This window comes from Molothrus ater, chromosome 9 (assembly GCF_012460135.2).
Source record: "Molothrus ater isolate BHLD 08-10-18 breed brown headed cowbird chromosome 9, BPBGC_Mater_1.1, whole genome shotgun sequence".
Classification (NCBI taxonomy): Eukaryota; Metazoa; Chordata; class Aves; order Passeriformes; family Icteridae; genus Molothrus; species Molothrus ater.
Genome location: NC_050486.2, coordinates 13,827,917 through 13,839,685, shown reverse-complemented (window position 1 = coordinate 13,839,685; position 11,769 = coordinate 13,827,917).

Sequence of the window (11,769 nt, the reverse complement as noted above, 5' to 3'; positions counted from 1 at the left end):
CTGCTCCCTTGATACCATGTTCTGGACCTGGGAGACTTCAGTGCAACAGCTGTTAGCAGTTCTGAAGAAAGCAGGTTGCTGTCTGCTCCTCCAGGTGTGTGCTGAATGCTTGGCCATGATTCCAGTCTGGGAAGTGCCTTGAGAAATCTTAATCTCAGCATCAGCTGTGCATAAATGCACAGTTAATATGAAAGTTAATATGAAATGCCAAGTTTAGCACAGCATGGCTGTGTTAGCTCAGTGAGGGAAGCAGGTGAAGTGCAGGGGTCCATGAGGAAGGCAGTGGTTAGTGCTGATTCTGCTCTCCAGTCTGCAAAATCACTGATACTGCAAGTGGGTGAGTGACCTGTATGTGTGGGAGGAAGTGTGCACTTGGTCTGAAAAGGCATGGGACAGAAAGTGCTGCAGGTGCAGAGGCTGCCTCTGACACCTCTGCTGCTGATGCAGGAAGTTAGCTTGGAACTTTTCTGAAGGAGAAATGAACCACACTTGTTCTAAATAATTGGTCACTGTTGTCCACCTCTGTAACTCTTGAATAGGAAAAAATAGGTACAGTATTTTTTCCATGTATCACTTGTGAGACAATGTTCCAAAGAAAGACTTGCTGCTTTCCTTTTAAATGTGAATAGTCTCTGTGGAAGCCTCCTGGTACCTGGGGTGCATGGTTCCTTTGAAAGTTACACTGCTGGGCACTAAAGGGAACTGAGCAAAGCTTGCTCTTTGTGTTTCAGGTTCTTTTGTCTCCAACAGGAAAGGCTGTAATTGGAATATAAATGAAACCATTTTTTCCCCTGAAATGAAATGTAGACAGCTTTGGCTATCTGGCAGTAATTCCCATTCTGAGTTTCCCTGTAAGTGATCTAACTCTTAACTGTTAAACAACTGAAATACACCTTATATTAATGATTTCTTAACTGGCACTTTGAATACTTGTGATGTTTGGGTTTGGTTTTTTTTCCTTCTAATTACAGGTTCTAAAATTACACTTATGAACAAGAGTAAGTGTACTGCTGTTTTCTAAAATGAGGTCATTTTTTCTCGTTTTGGCTTAGAGTGCAGCTCCACAAACAGTTGCATCAGCACTACTGATGAGTAAACTAGAAAAATGGTAGAAACAATTGGGTGAGAAAAAGGGCAGGAATCACTTGGCCTTTGCTACTGGAAAAAATTCTAATGTGGAACCATTTTTCATGTTAAAGCTCAGTAATTTATTTAAATGTATCTAAATATTATTCTTAGTTTCTGCATGATATTTTCATAGAAGTGATTCATAAGAACATATACATTACATAAGGAAACTTGAATGATTTTTTTTTTGCCAGAAGCAGTTATTTCTTTGTATGTGCTAATGTTGTTTTTAGGAGCACTGTGAGAAGTGGTGTGCTTTTGGATTAGGCAAAACCTGAAGACTTCTAACTGGGTTCTTCTTTAATATTAGAAATGCAAACTGTATCTGGAAGACTCTAGAAGAGCAATAACATCCTAACTGTTATATCAAGTTCTGTGGTTGGGAAAGAAAGGTATTTTTAAATTAATCAGTGGAGTAGACCATTTGGGATCAACTGGAGACAAGCTACTGGCTGATCTCACTTGAGGAAAAATTAGGATGTTATCAGAGCCAGTCTGTGGCAAGATTTGTCCCTTTAGACAGCTGCTACTTTCAGTTGCTTTGGGCCAAGTGCAGTTACACTTTCTTATGAGTCATTAGAATTAAAGGAATGTAATCTTAGAAGTCCTGATTTGTATTTGCAATCAATAACAGCTGTAATATTTATGTTAACATTACAGTTAATGCTGTGCTTCCTGGTATAAGGGCACTTCTCATATATATTTGAATCTGTTTTGTTTAGATATAAAAGTTCAGCACTTGCAACCACTTAAACAATGCTTGTGCTAAAATACCAAAAAAGTGGAACCAAATTCCCCAAATAATAAGACTTATTTCATATTTAAAAATTTTAATTTTTTTATTTTTTTTCCCATTCACATTTGCTTTTCTTTACACTTTAATTTTCGTGACAGACAGCAAAGTGATTGTGAGTTTACAGCAGCTCAAAAAATAAGGTATTCTTCACTCCTACATTTCTCTCTTGTTGGCAATGTCAAGTTTTCTGAAAATAGTCTTTGGAACTGGGAGAGGAGGTTGTTTTTAGAAATTTGTTTGGGTCTAAATACCATGTACGAATTTAGAATCAAAGCAGCAATTTGTAAGGAGAATGTTTTTCTCTGACAGGCATGAGCCACAGTGCCAGCCAATGTTTCTTTAACCTGCTGCATCTGAGGTGTCTGGAGGGCTGGTGCGAGTGCCTTTGATGACACACGGTGTTGTAACCATTTGGGTGCATTCTGAGTGTGCTTTTATGAAGCAGAAACTTTTGTAGTAGACAGAACTGACATGACATAATGCAAGTTGTAATTACTGGGTAGTGTGTTCAGGAGCAGTCCCTGTAATGTAAGGTAAAATAATGCTCTTCTCTCTGTTCAAAAGGCCAGGAGAAAGAGACTGATGTTTCACTCCTTAAAATACTGTGTGGCCTGGAGGTCACTTGGGTGCCTCAGGCCACTTGGCCTGTAAAAATAAGGTCTTTTTTAAAAACACACCTCAAAATATATTTGAAGTCTATTTTTAATCTCCTGGAAATCTGTTTTCTGATCTGTAATGTTAAATGAAACTTGCAGGCTACTTGGGGGTTAGGATGTAGGATTCTCTACCTATTCACTGCTGCTTTTTGGCTGGGGTTTTCCTGAGTTTTCCATGTAAGCATCTGTAAGGAGGATGAAGAGAAATGTACATTGCTTTAGCCTTTCCTGGGTTCCTGCTGTCAGAAAACCTGACCACTGCTTGTGCAGGGAGATAGATGGGACCAAGCTTTCAGCTTGTTTTGGGTGCAGAGCTTTTCCTCTCTCAGACTGAAACCCAGGCAGCTGTGGGGCTGCTGCTGCTGCCACAGCTCTGCTTTTGAGTGCCCAGCCCTCAGCATTCCTAGGCTCGGGAAAAGGGCATCTCATCCTTCTGTGTTCTCTGCCTCCTCTCCTTATGAGCACTCAAAATGCAGCAGAACTGACACCCTCCTCTGGAAGGAAATGCTACTCAGTTGAGGACAGTTTTTTGAGCTGTTCAGGTTTCGAAAGGTCTAGCATTGAATTAATGCCATGCTGGACTGGAAATAACTGGTCACATTCAAAGAGAAGGGAAGATGTCTTCTGGTTTTGCTCTACACTGTCTTTCATGTTATTTTCCTCCCATTTTTCTTCCATATTTTATTCATGCAGTTGTGTTTAAAAATATATAATTTGTTGACTATTGTTTTGGGGATGTTGCCAGGTATGGCTGTGGATTTAGGGATTTGATCAAGTACTATTTAAGTCAATTGAATGTAATGACTCCACTAGCTCTCAGTGGAGATAAATTGAATTCTTTGCAGAGTTTGCAAGGGCTGCCAAAGGTATTTCAGTGGTTTAATTTCTTTATGTTTGTGTATAATACTTGTGAGACAAAATATTATGATTTCAAAATATGAAATTCTTTTTTTTCTTCTATCTGTTTTGTTAAAATATGTATGATATCAGCCATAGCAAATCCTATTAGCTGACACAGTCTAAAGTCCAGCTATTGCCAACATAATTTGCCCTCTGCACTGTACTTTACCAGTCTTTAATTATGTGATAAGATTTAAAAACAGATATGCCTCACATTTTTTTTCATCAAGCACAGGTGATATGTAATACTGTTCTCTCTCTGTTTGACAGTCCAAGGAAAGAATGTCCTTGCCTTTATTACAGTTTTAATGAATGTTAGGAAATTATAAACCATTTGCATTAGTTACTGTGAATTTAATATGTCGTTAAGGTGCCAGGAGAGTTAGCTGGTCGACTCCAGTGCCTGTGAATTAAACAGTGATAATGAGACAATTGCTTAGAATTAAGTTATGGTGTTAATTATTTAGCTGACTTGTGATTAATATATTACTGAAAAGAAAAAACTTTATACATGTGGAAGCACAAGTTTTAAGTCAGCTTCCAATGTCAGCTTCCAATTTACTACTAAAGCAAATAAAACCCAGAAATAATTTCCATAAAGAAACATGTAATTTCATACTCTTTTTAGAATATTTTGAAGAAAAAATATGTTGTTTTTTTTGCTTGTATGTTTGTGTTGGAGGACTGGTACAATTGTATATATAAGCAATTGTTAAGTAGCTAATAGTCAAGCCAAGAGCTGGTATAAGTCTTGATGATGATGATTATTATTATCATTACTGTTATTTAATTGATTAATTGTTTGTAACTGCAATCACCTTTAAAGAGTGCTGTACACAGAAAAGAGAAAACAGGTTTGTTCCAAGTGAAACTGAGGAGTGCATACGTGTGGAGTACAGTGTGGCCAGAACTCACTGCAGAACGTGGCATTGGACTGGAATGTTTTGGTCTGTGTATGTGCACTACAGTTGTCTAACAAACCTTTAATTGTAAAGCTTCCACTTTCAGTGGTGAGATTCCTGTTTCCACTGGAGCATAATTTCCAAACAGAAGAAGAGGATGTCACCAGAGGCACTCCAGATACGTAATGTCCCTTATTCAGCAAATCAGATGAACAGGTGCTGAAATGTTGGTTCTTTGAGCAGTCCCAGTAGAGTTATCACAGAAAAATGTTTACAACAAAATAAAAGGAAATGGGCAACACTGAAAAAAAACACAACCAACATGTTCTTATTTGTGTATATCACAATGCAATTTTTCTGCAATTTATTCAGTTAGACAATATATTTGGTTATTTGGTGCAATTCACAAGGTGACTTTTCAAATCCATTTATAATGTTTGCATGATACATTTTCATGGTGAAACTCTTCCACCTTAACATTTTTTTATCTATCTATCTATCTATCTATCTATCTATCTATCTATCTATCTATCTATCTCTATATATATCACATATAGAATTAGGATTAATTTTGTATTTTCTTTATTTTTAGGTATTTTTGGGTTTCGTAGTCAATATTTTCTAGTATTTGTCTAATCAGTAAGGCATGGTGTTGAATAGTGTCACTGGAAGTAGAAGCCTAAACAAAATTCCTCACTTGATTTGAAAGGCAAGCTGTCTTTCTGTACTTTAGCACTGCTGTATTTAATGTAGTTTCATGTCTTTTTGAATGTTTTTACCAGGACTTCTGTCTTAAATCTTAGATTTGAAAGAACACTATTGAGCATGATATCCTTCCTATGACTAGAATTGTACAAAGGAACATGTCTGTGTGAATTAATATACAGAACAAGGCCTTGGGAGGGGAATCACTACAGCTCCTGATATCAATGAGAGTAACAATTAAACCCTAGGTAAGAATCTATAATAGTGCCAATGCAAAATCAGAAAATAATCACTATAATAACAAGTAGCAGTGGCAAAAGGGGCTTTGCTAGAATTCATTATTAGTAATAAAGGAAAAATGAATAATACATTCTGGACCTCCTAAACTGACAAAATTAAGACATAAATTATATTTACTTTTGAAACCATGTATGATACCACTTTAATATCTCTCCCCAAATATGAAATTAAAAAGTTTTAATATTTAAGAAATATAAATTTTAAAGTCATGTTCTCTGAAAAAAAATATTACAAATACTATTGACTACTACTTTTGAGAACTATGTGGAAAACAATTTCTTGCTTTCTTACTCAGTTTTTTTAATTAGATTTCAAGAGTATTTAGACATATATAAAGTGACTATGGATCAGGTTTTATTGTTTCCTTGTGTCATCAAGCCATTTTCCTTCCTTGTTTCCTCAAGGCTTTCACAGATCAACAGAGGATCAAAAAATCACTAAACATGATAGAAAGTTTTTTGAAAAATCTGGAAAAATTGACAAAGCATTCAGAGGGAATTATATTGTCTGAAGAAACTACTTGACCTGTTCAGGCTAACACATCTGCCATTAAAGTATCCTTCCCAGCCATTCTTTCCAAGCTGTGGAAAGCTGAAGGAGGCACAGTGACGCGCTGCGCAGCTGCTGTGGCGTGTGCCAAAGTTCAGACTGAGCTAAGCCAGGCTCAGGAGCTATCTTTAGCATACAGATGAGTGATGCCATCCAAAGCATGTGCTCTGTCTTTTTACCTGAAAGTCTGATGCTATCACATAAAACACAATACCTTGTATCAACAAGCACTGTTTTGTTCTGCACTTGAATTGTGCTGATTTTAATTACCAGTCAGAACATTAAAACCCGGATTCCTTTCTGACCCTCTGTATGTTGAATTACTGGGAAATACTTTGTTTGGTTTTAGCACTGCTTGGCACCAATTTTATTCTTTCAAATTGTATGCCATTACAAAGTACATATTTTTGAATTTTCTGCTGTTCTGACATCATCAAATTCTAGTCACTACCCTGTTCTACAGTGCTTTTGTTGCTAAGAGCCTCAGCTCACAAAGCAAAAGGAAATATGTGCATGTGAAGAAAAGAATCGAGTGTTATTTCAAAATTCCTCCTGCTGTTTGTGGTGTGCTTCATGTCAGAGATTAGGGAACCAAGAAGTTTTCTAAATCTCAGAGCTCTCTGGCTTAAGCCTTTGGGAATGAAACACTTTCTCTAGACCTTTCTGGTCTGCAGAGCCCAAAGATGCACCCAGTTACTGCTTTGTTTACTGAAGAGCCAAGGGCACGTTTAACAAAGCTGCAGTACTGCCTCCATTATGCTCCTTTGTACAGGCACATGAGACGGAAGAAAATATAATTGATGTGAGGTGGACACTGAAGGAAACCAGGGGAGGAATAAAGTGACAGGAAAGGAAAAGGTGCTAGTAAAATAGAATGTAAAGTAGAAGAGGGGGGGAAAGAAGGAGACAGTGACCTGGAAAAGAAAAAGAGAGATGGCGTTCCTGCGAATTCTGTGGATAATACTCAGCACATCTGTCTTAATGTGGTTTGATGTCTTGTCATAATGCTGACGTGGTTCATCAGTGTAGGGGTTTCTAGTGCAGCATGGTAAGCTCACAATGTGCTGTTTTACAGGTCCTCAGTAGCTTCTGGACAGTTATAATCAGGACAATAATATCAGTGGAGAGGGTATTGCTGCAGGTGAGGTGTAAATAGATGAAAGAGACAGCGCGTGATGAGAGACACAAATGGAGAAGACAGAAAAACTGGAAGAAAACTGAAGAAGGGACAGGAAGAGGTTTGTGAACAGACAGCTTTCCAGAAACAAGCCTTTGTTCTCTTATGGACAGTAAGTACTACTGGCAGAAATGCTCTCTCAAGTGGGAGGTGACAGGAGCTGGGAAAGTTAAACTCACTGACCTCTGATGGAAAATGGAGCGTGTGTTCAGAGTAAGCTAAAGCAGGGAAAGTGAAGGTATGTTACTAACTAAAAATGTGGTAGGATATGTTACCTGTGCTGGAAAGGTGTGACACTCGTTCTGCAGCACTCACCTGAGTAGGTGTAGCACAGTATGCATCAACTCATAAAATGTGGCTGCTGTTTGGAAAGCCAAGATAACGCTTTCCCTTCAGGGAAGCATACAGCTCAGCCACTGTTAGCTGGGTACCTGCAGGGTGTTAAGAAAAGCCCAAAGCATACAGATTTGTTCTTTGGTCTATGTAATTTTTTTTTGGAGAGGGAGGATTTTTTAGAAATGGAGATTTTCATTTCCATTCATCTCATTTTCCTGCTATTTTCCAGGGTTTTTTTAACTGAAACCAAATTCAGATCCTTTCTTTTCAGTCTCCTCTTTTCAGGCTTGAGCTTTCTGAATTAAATACTGCAATATTAGCTGCCTGCAGTTCCTGTGATTGGACTCCATGGGTGGCCCAAGTAATTTTCAGACAATAGAGCTGGTTCTTTTCTCACTCACACCACTGTAACTCATTGGCTTCAGTGAAGTTACTCTTGATTCACAGTATTGTGAAAGAAGAGTTGTGCTTTCTCTTTCATATGTTCTTTAATCTCCATGATATTTTTGTTTACATGTATAATTGATTTTCTGGGAACATATTCTGCTGCTGACAGGTAGACCTAGGAACTTCCTAAGACAGAAATAAATGTAAGCATTTTTTAGGTCACTGAATTAAATCCACTGCTTCTACAACACCATGTTATATAATTTCTTTCATAAACTGCTCAGGCTTTAAACATTCATTAAGATCTATTCTTACTACAGTGGGTAAAGGTTAGTTACATCCTGTGTAAATTTAAAACCACACAAATGCTCTATAAGTATTTTTCTTTCTCACCTATGTCTCACTTTTCAGTACAGCAACCATGATAAAGGCTTCATTCTTGGCAGAAGAAGGCTCAGCTCTGGAAAAGCACGATTCTGAAATTACAGGCATACTTTGGAAAGGTTACTGTGTATTTTTCTTTTATGGTCACATCCCTCTTGCAGATTTTAGTGGGAGCAGTCATCTGACAACAGATTTTTACCATACTTAAAGTGCCACTCTGAAAATAATTCCAGAAGGAGAAGGGTACAGAACAGAGTTCTGAGTTGTACAGAAGGTGTGTACAACTCAGCTGAGGATAGATTACTGCAGACTTTGACTATTTATCTTGGGTTGCCTTCCAATTACTGTCCTGTTGTAACAAATCCCATCCATTTTATCCAAATTTGCTCTTCATTTATGGAATTAATGGGTCTAATTGACATGAAGTTGAAAATCATCAATATAATCAAGAAGTTTTATTGTAATTAAAGAATAGATGAAAAGCACCACCCTATTTTTCTCTTACATAGTACAAATAAGATGATTCAGCAGAAGCCAACAAAATTATGCTGCTGCCTGCAAATGCTACTGTGATACCTCCCCATCCTCCCTACCTTTGCTATGCATATGTGTTGATATGCAATACACTGTTATTTTTTGTCTTGTGTTGCTAAATCTCTGTTGTGCAGCTCACTTTAGCAAGCCCCTTGCCAGTACCTCCCTTCTGTTCTGAAGCTTCACTTCAGAAGCTGCAGCTGTTACTGAGGAAAGTTCTTGGCAGTTGCTGTTTAGCAGGGGCAGCTTTGGTTTGCAGCAGCTGGAAGGTGATGGCTGCACATCACAAGGGAGGGAGGACGAGGTGTATTAGTTGTGAAAGCCAGGCTGTGGCCACTGTACAGCAGCCAGTTGGCTGTGATACTGCTCTGGTGGCTCTTTATCCCACCCTTTGGCTGCTCTATTTCTGATGCAGAAAAATGTGCTCCAATTGCATCATGCAAGTACAGTAAGCCTTATACTTTTAGGACTTGCTGGAAATGCCCAAAGTAATTGTGTGGTCTGTTCATGCAGCACTTTGCAGGAGTGGTAGAGCACTCCCTTAGTTTTGTTGGCATTATACTGCCTATAGAATATGGGCCTATGGATTTTGCTCTGAGGTCTCTGGGATTGCTGGACATGGGACATCCAGGGTTGAGACTGCTGCATGTATGCAATAACATGATGAGATTATTAGATACCAAGAATCCTAGACATACACAGTCCTTAAAATCTCCCTGGAAAACAGTTCTGGTTGGAAAAGAGGACAGACAACCAATCTAAGACAATCTGGATATGGTAGCCATATCTAACCATGTCTACAGGTCTCCCTTCTGCAATGCCTTCATGCTTCCCCATAGCTAGTGTTTTGTTTGCAAATTTCCTTTGTCGAAAGTGTGAGAGGTACCCTGCTGTGTGCTCATGTGGAGAGAGTCAGGAATCCTCAGTGCATCACCATTCTCACCTTTACAGTCAGCAGCTCTCAGCCCAGCACGTGTTATGGGATGGGGCTGTTGAAAGAGGCCATTGCCTCTGGTCAGGATCTGCTGCGTGCCCAACAACGTGCTGATCTCAGGCCAAGAAGAGAGCAGCGAGGCAGGACAAACTTGTTTTCTTCACCCACACAGCACACTGGGCCAGAGGAATTCTTTGGTAGGCTGTATGCTACACAGGCCTGATACAGAGGCATGGGGAGAGTCTGGTTTGTCTTCTAGATGCTTCCTAACCTGTAAGTGCATAATGGTGATCGGTCATTTTGAGGCTTAGAGCTCTGGTAAGTGGTCTTTGGCAGAGTTACCCATTCAGTTTAAGACATTACCACTCTCAAGTGTCTATTTTACTTGCTGTTAGGTATTACTACACTCTCACAGTGGAGACTCCAGGTCACAGGCTGGCATGTTAAAAGAATACCTAAATTCATTGCTGTACTCTCCTAGAATGATTGTGACCTCAGGCAGTTGAGAAAAATCACATTTTAAAACACAGCAGCTAAATCTGCCAGAGCTTGTTGTTCAGAGCCTTAGGCCTTTGCTTCTTAACCATGAGAGGAAAGAGTCCTTGCCAGTACGTGCAGGCCTGAGGACAACCATTCTTGCCTTTACTGCCACTGCAGGTCCTCTGTCACCCCAGAAGCCCACTGCTCGTCCATATGGAGTACTGGTGTCACAGCTGTTACAACTCAAGAGAAAAGGGTGTATGTAAAGAAACTTCAAAGTCACTGATCCTGTATTAAGCAAAAAGTGAGGGCTGTTCTTTGGAAGGTGAATTAATGAAGAAAAAATTCTCTTGGAATTTTTATGGTTTATGTGATCTTAAAAGTGGTTTATGATCCTACCATGGAGTTCTTTGGATTTAGTGGCTATTCTGATTCACTAAAAATTGCAGATGTAGTAGAAAATAGGTTGAAATATTTATTTATATCAAGAATGATATGACATCAGAGTAAAACATGAGGTTTTAATCTTAATTTCACTAAGAAATTAGATGATTGTGTTGATACTATGTTCATACGGTATTGCTGTCTTTATTTATCCATCTGTTTTTGAAATGGAAGGAGATTGAAAGCAGGAATGGGATCCCCTTCACTTGTCTGAGGACATCTCATAAAATTTTGTTTGCAAAAATCAATTCAAAAGCTGGTCAGTCATAAGACACAAGTCCACAGGAAAGCAAACTTCAGTAGTTCTGATGTTTACACAAACACCTGGTCGTTGGTTCATGCCCAGCAATGAATTACGCCAAGCTGGCTGGAAACAGTTAGAGATGCTGGCAGTGTGCCCTGCCCACCTCCCACAGGTTCCCACTTCTGCAGCAGGAATGGCTCAATGCCTCATTAATCAGCACCTGGGTTTCTGCATTTTGCAGATTGGTGCATTAAGGCAAGCCAACATCAGTTTCTATTCAGGCCAGAGCATTCCTGCTGTGGGAGATGTCTGGCATGACAGATCAGTGTACATAGTGGGGTAGATGACTTGTCAGCTGCAGCTTAAACTATAGGGTGAGGTGTATAGTAGTATCTTCATCATTATTTTTTAGAGGAGAATTTTTAATTTATTAATCAGAAATCATTAATGGAAATGTAAGTTTGAGATGGTTTAGGATGTGGATGATAGCAGAAGAATGTCAAGAGGAACAGTCATGACCATTACATTTTCTAGTTGGTGAAACTACGTCTATCTATCATATTTAATTTTGTCAGCATAAGTTTGCTTCTGTTTTTCAACACAACAGCTCAAAAATGTAAAAAAAAAAAAAAAAATTTGTCACAAATCACAGCCTTGAACTTAGTAACTGGCAAGTATTGGCAATACCTGTTCTCTCTATGATGGGTGTGTTCCCCATGGCTCTGTGCTGTACAGTGCTCCCAAAGAGTGCATAAATGGATTCCCAGGGCACGAACGGTCACGTCAGCATTTTTCCCATGACACAGTACAGACAACCGGGCTGTGCAAGTGAAAGACACAGTGACTAAAATGCTGTTGGAAGGTGAGGTGCTATGTCTGACCGGCCTTTATCCTGCCCCAGCACAAACACCGT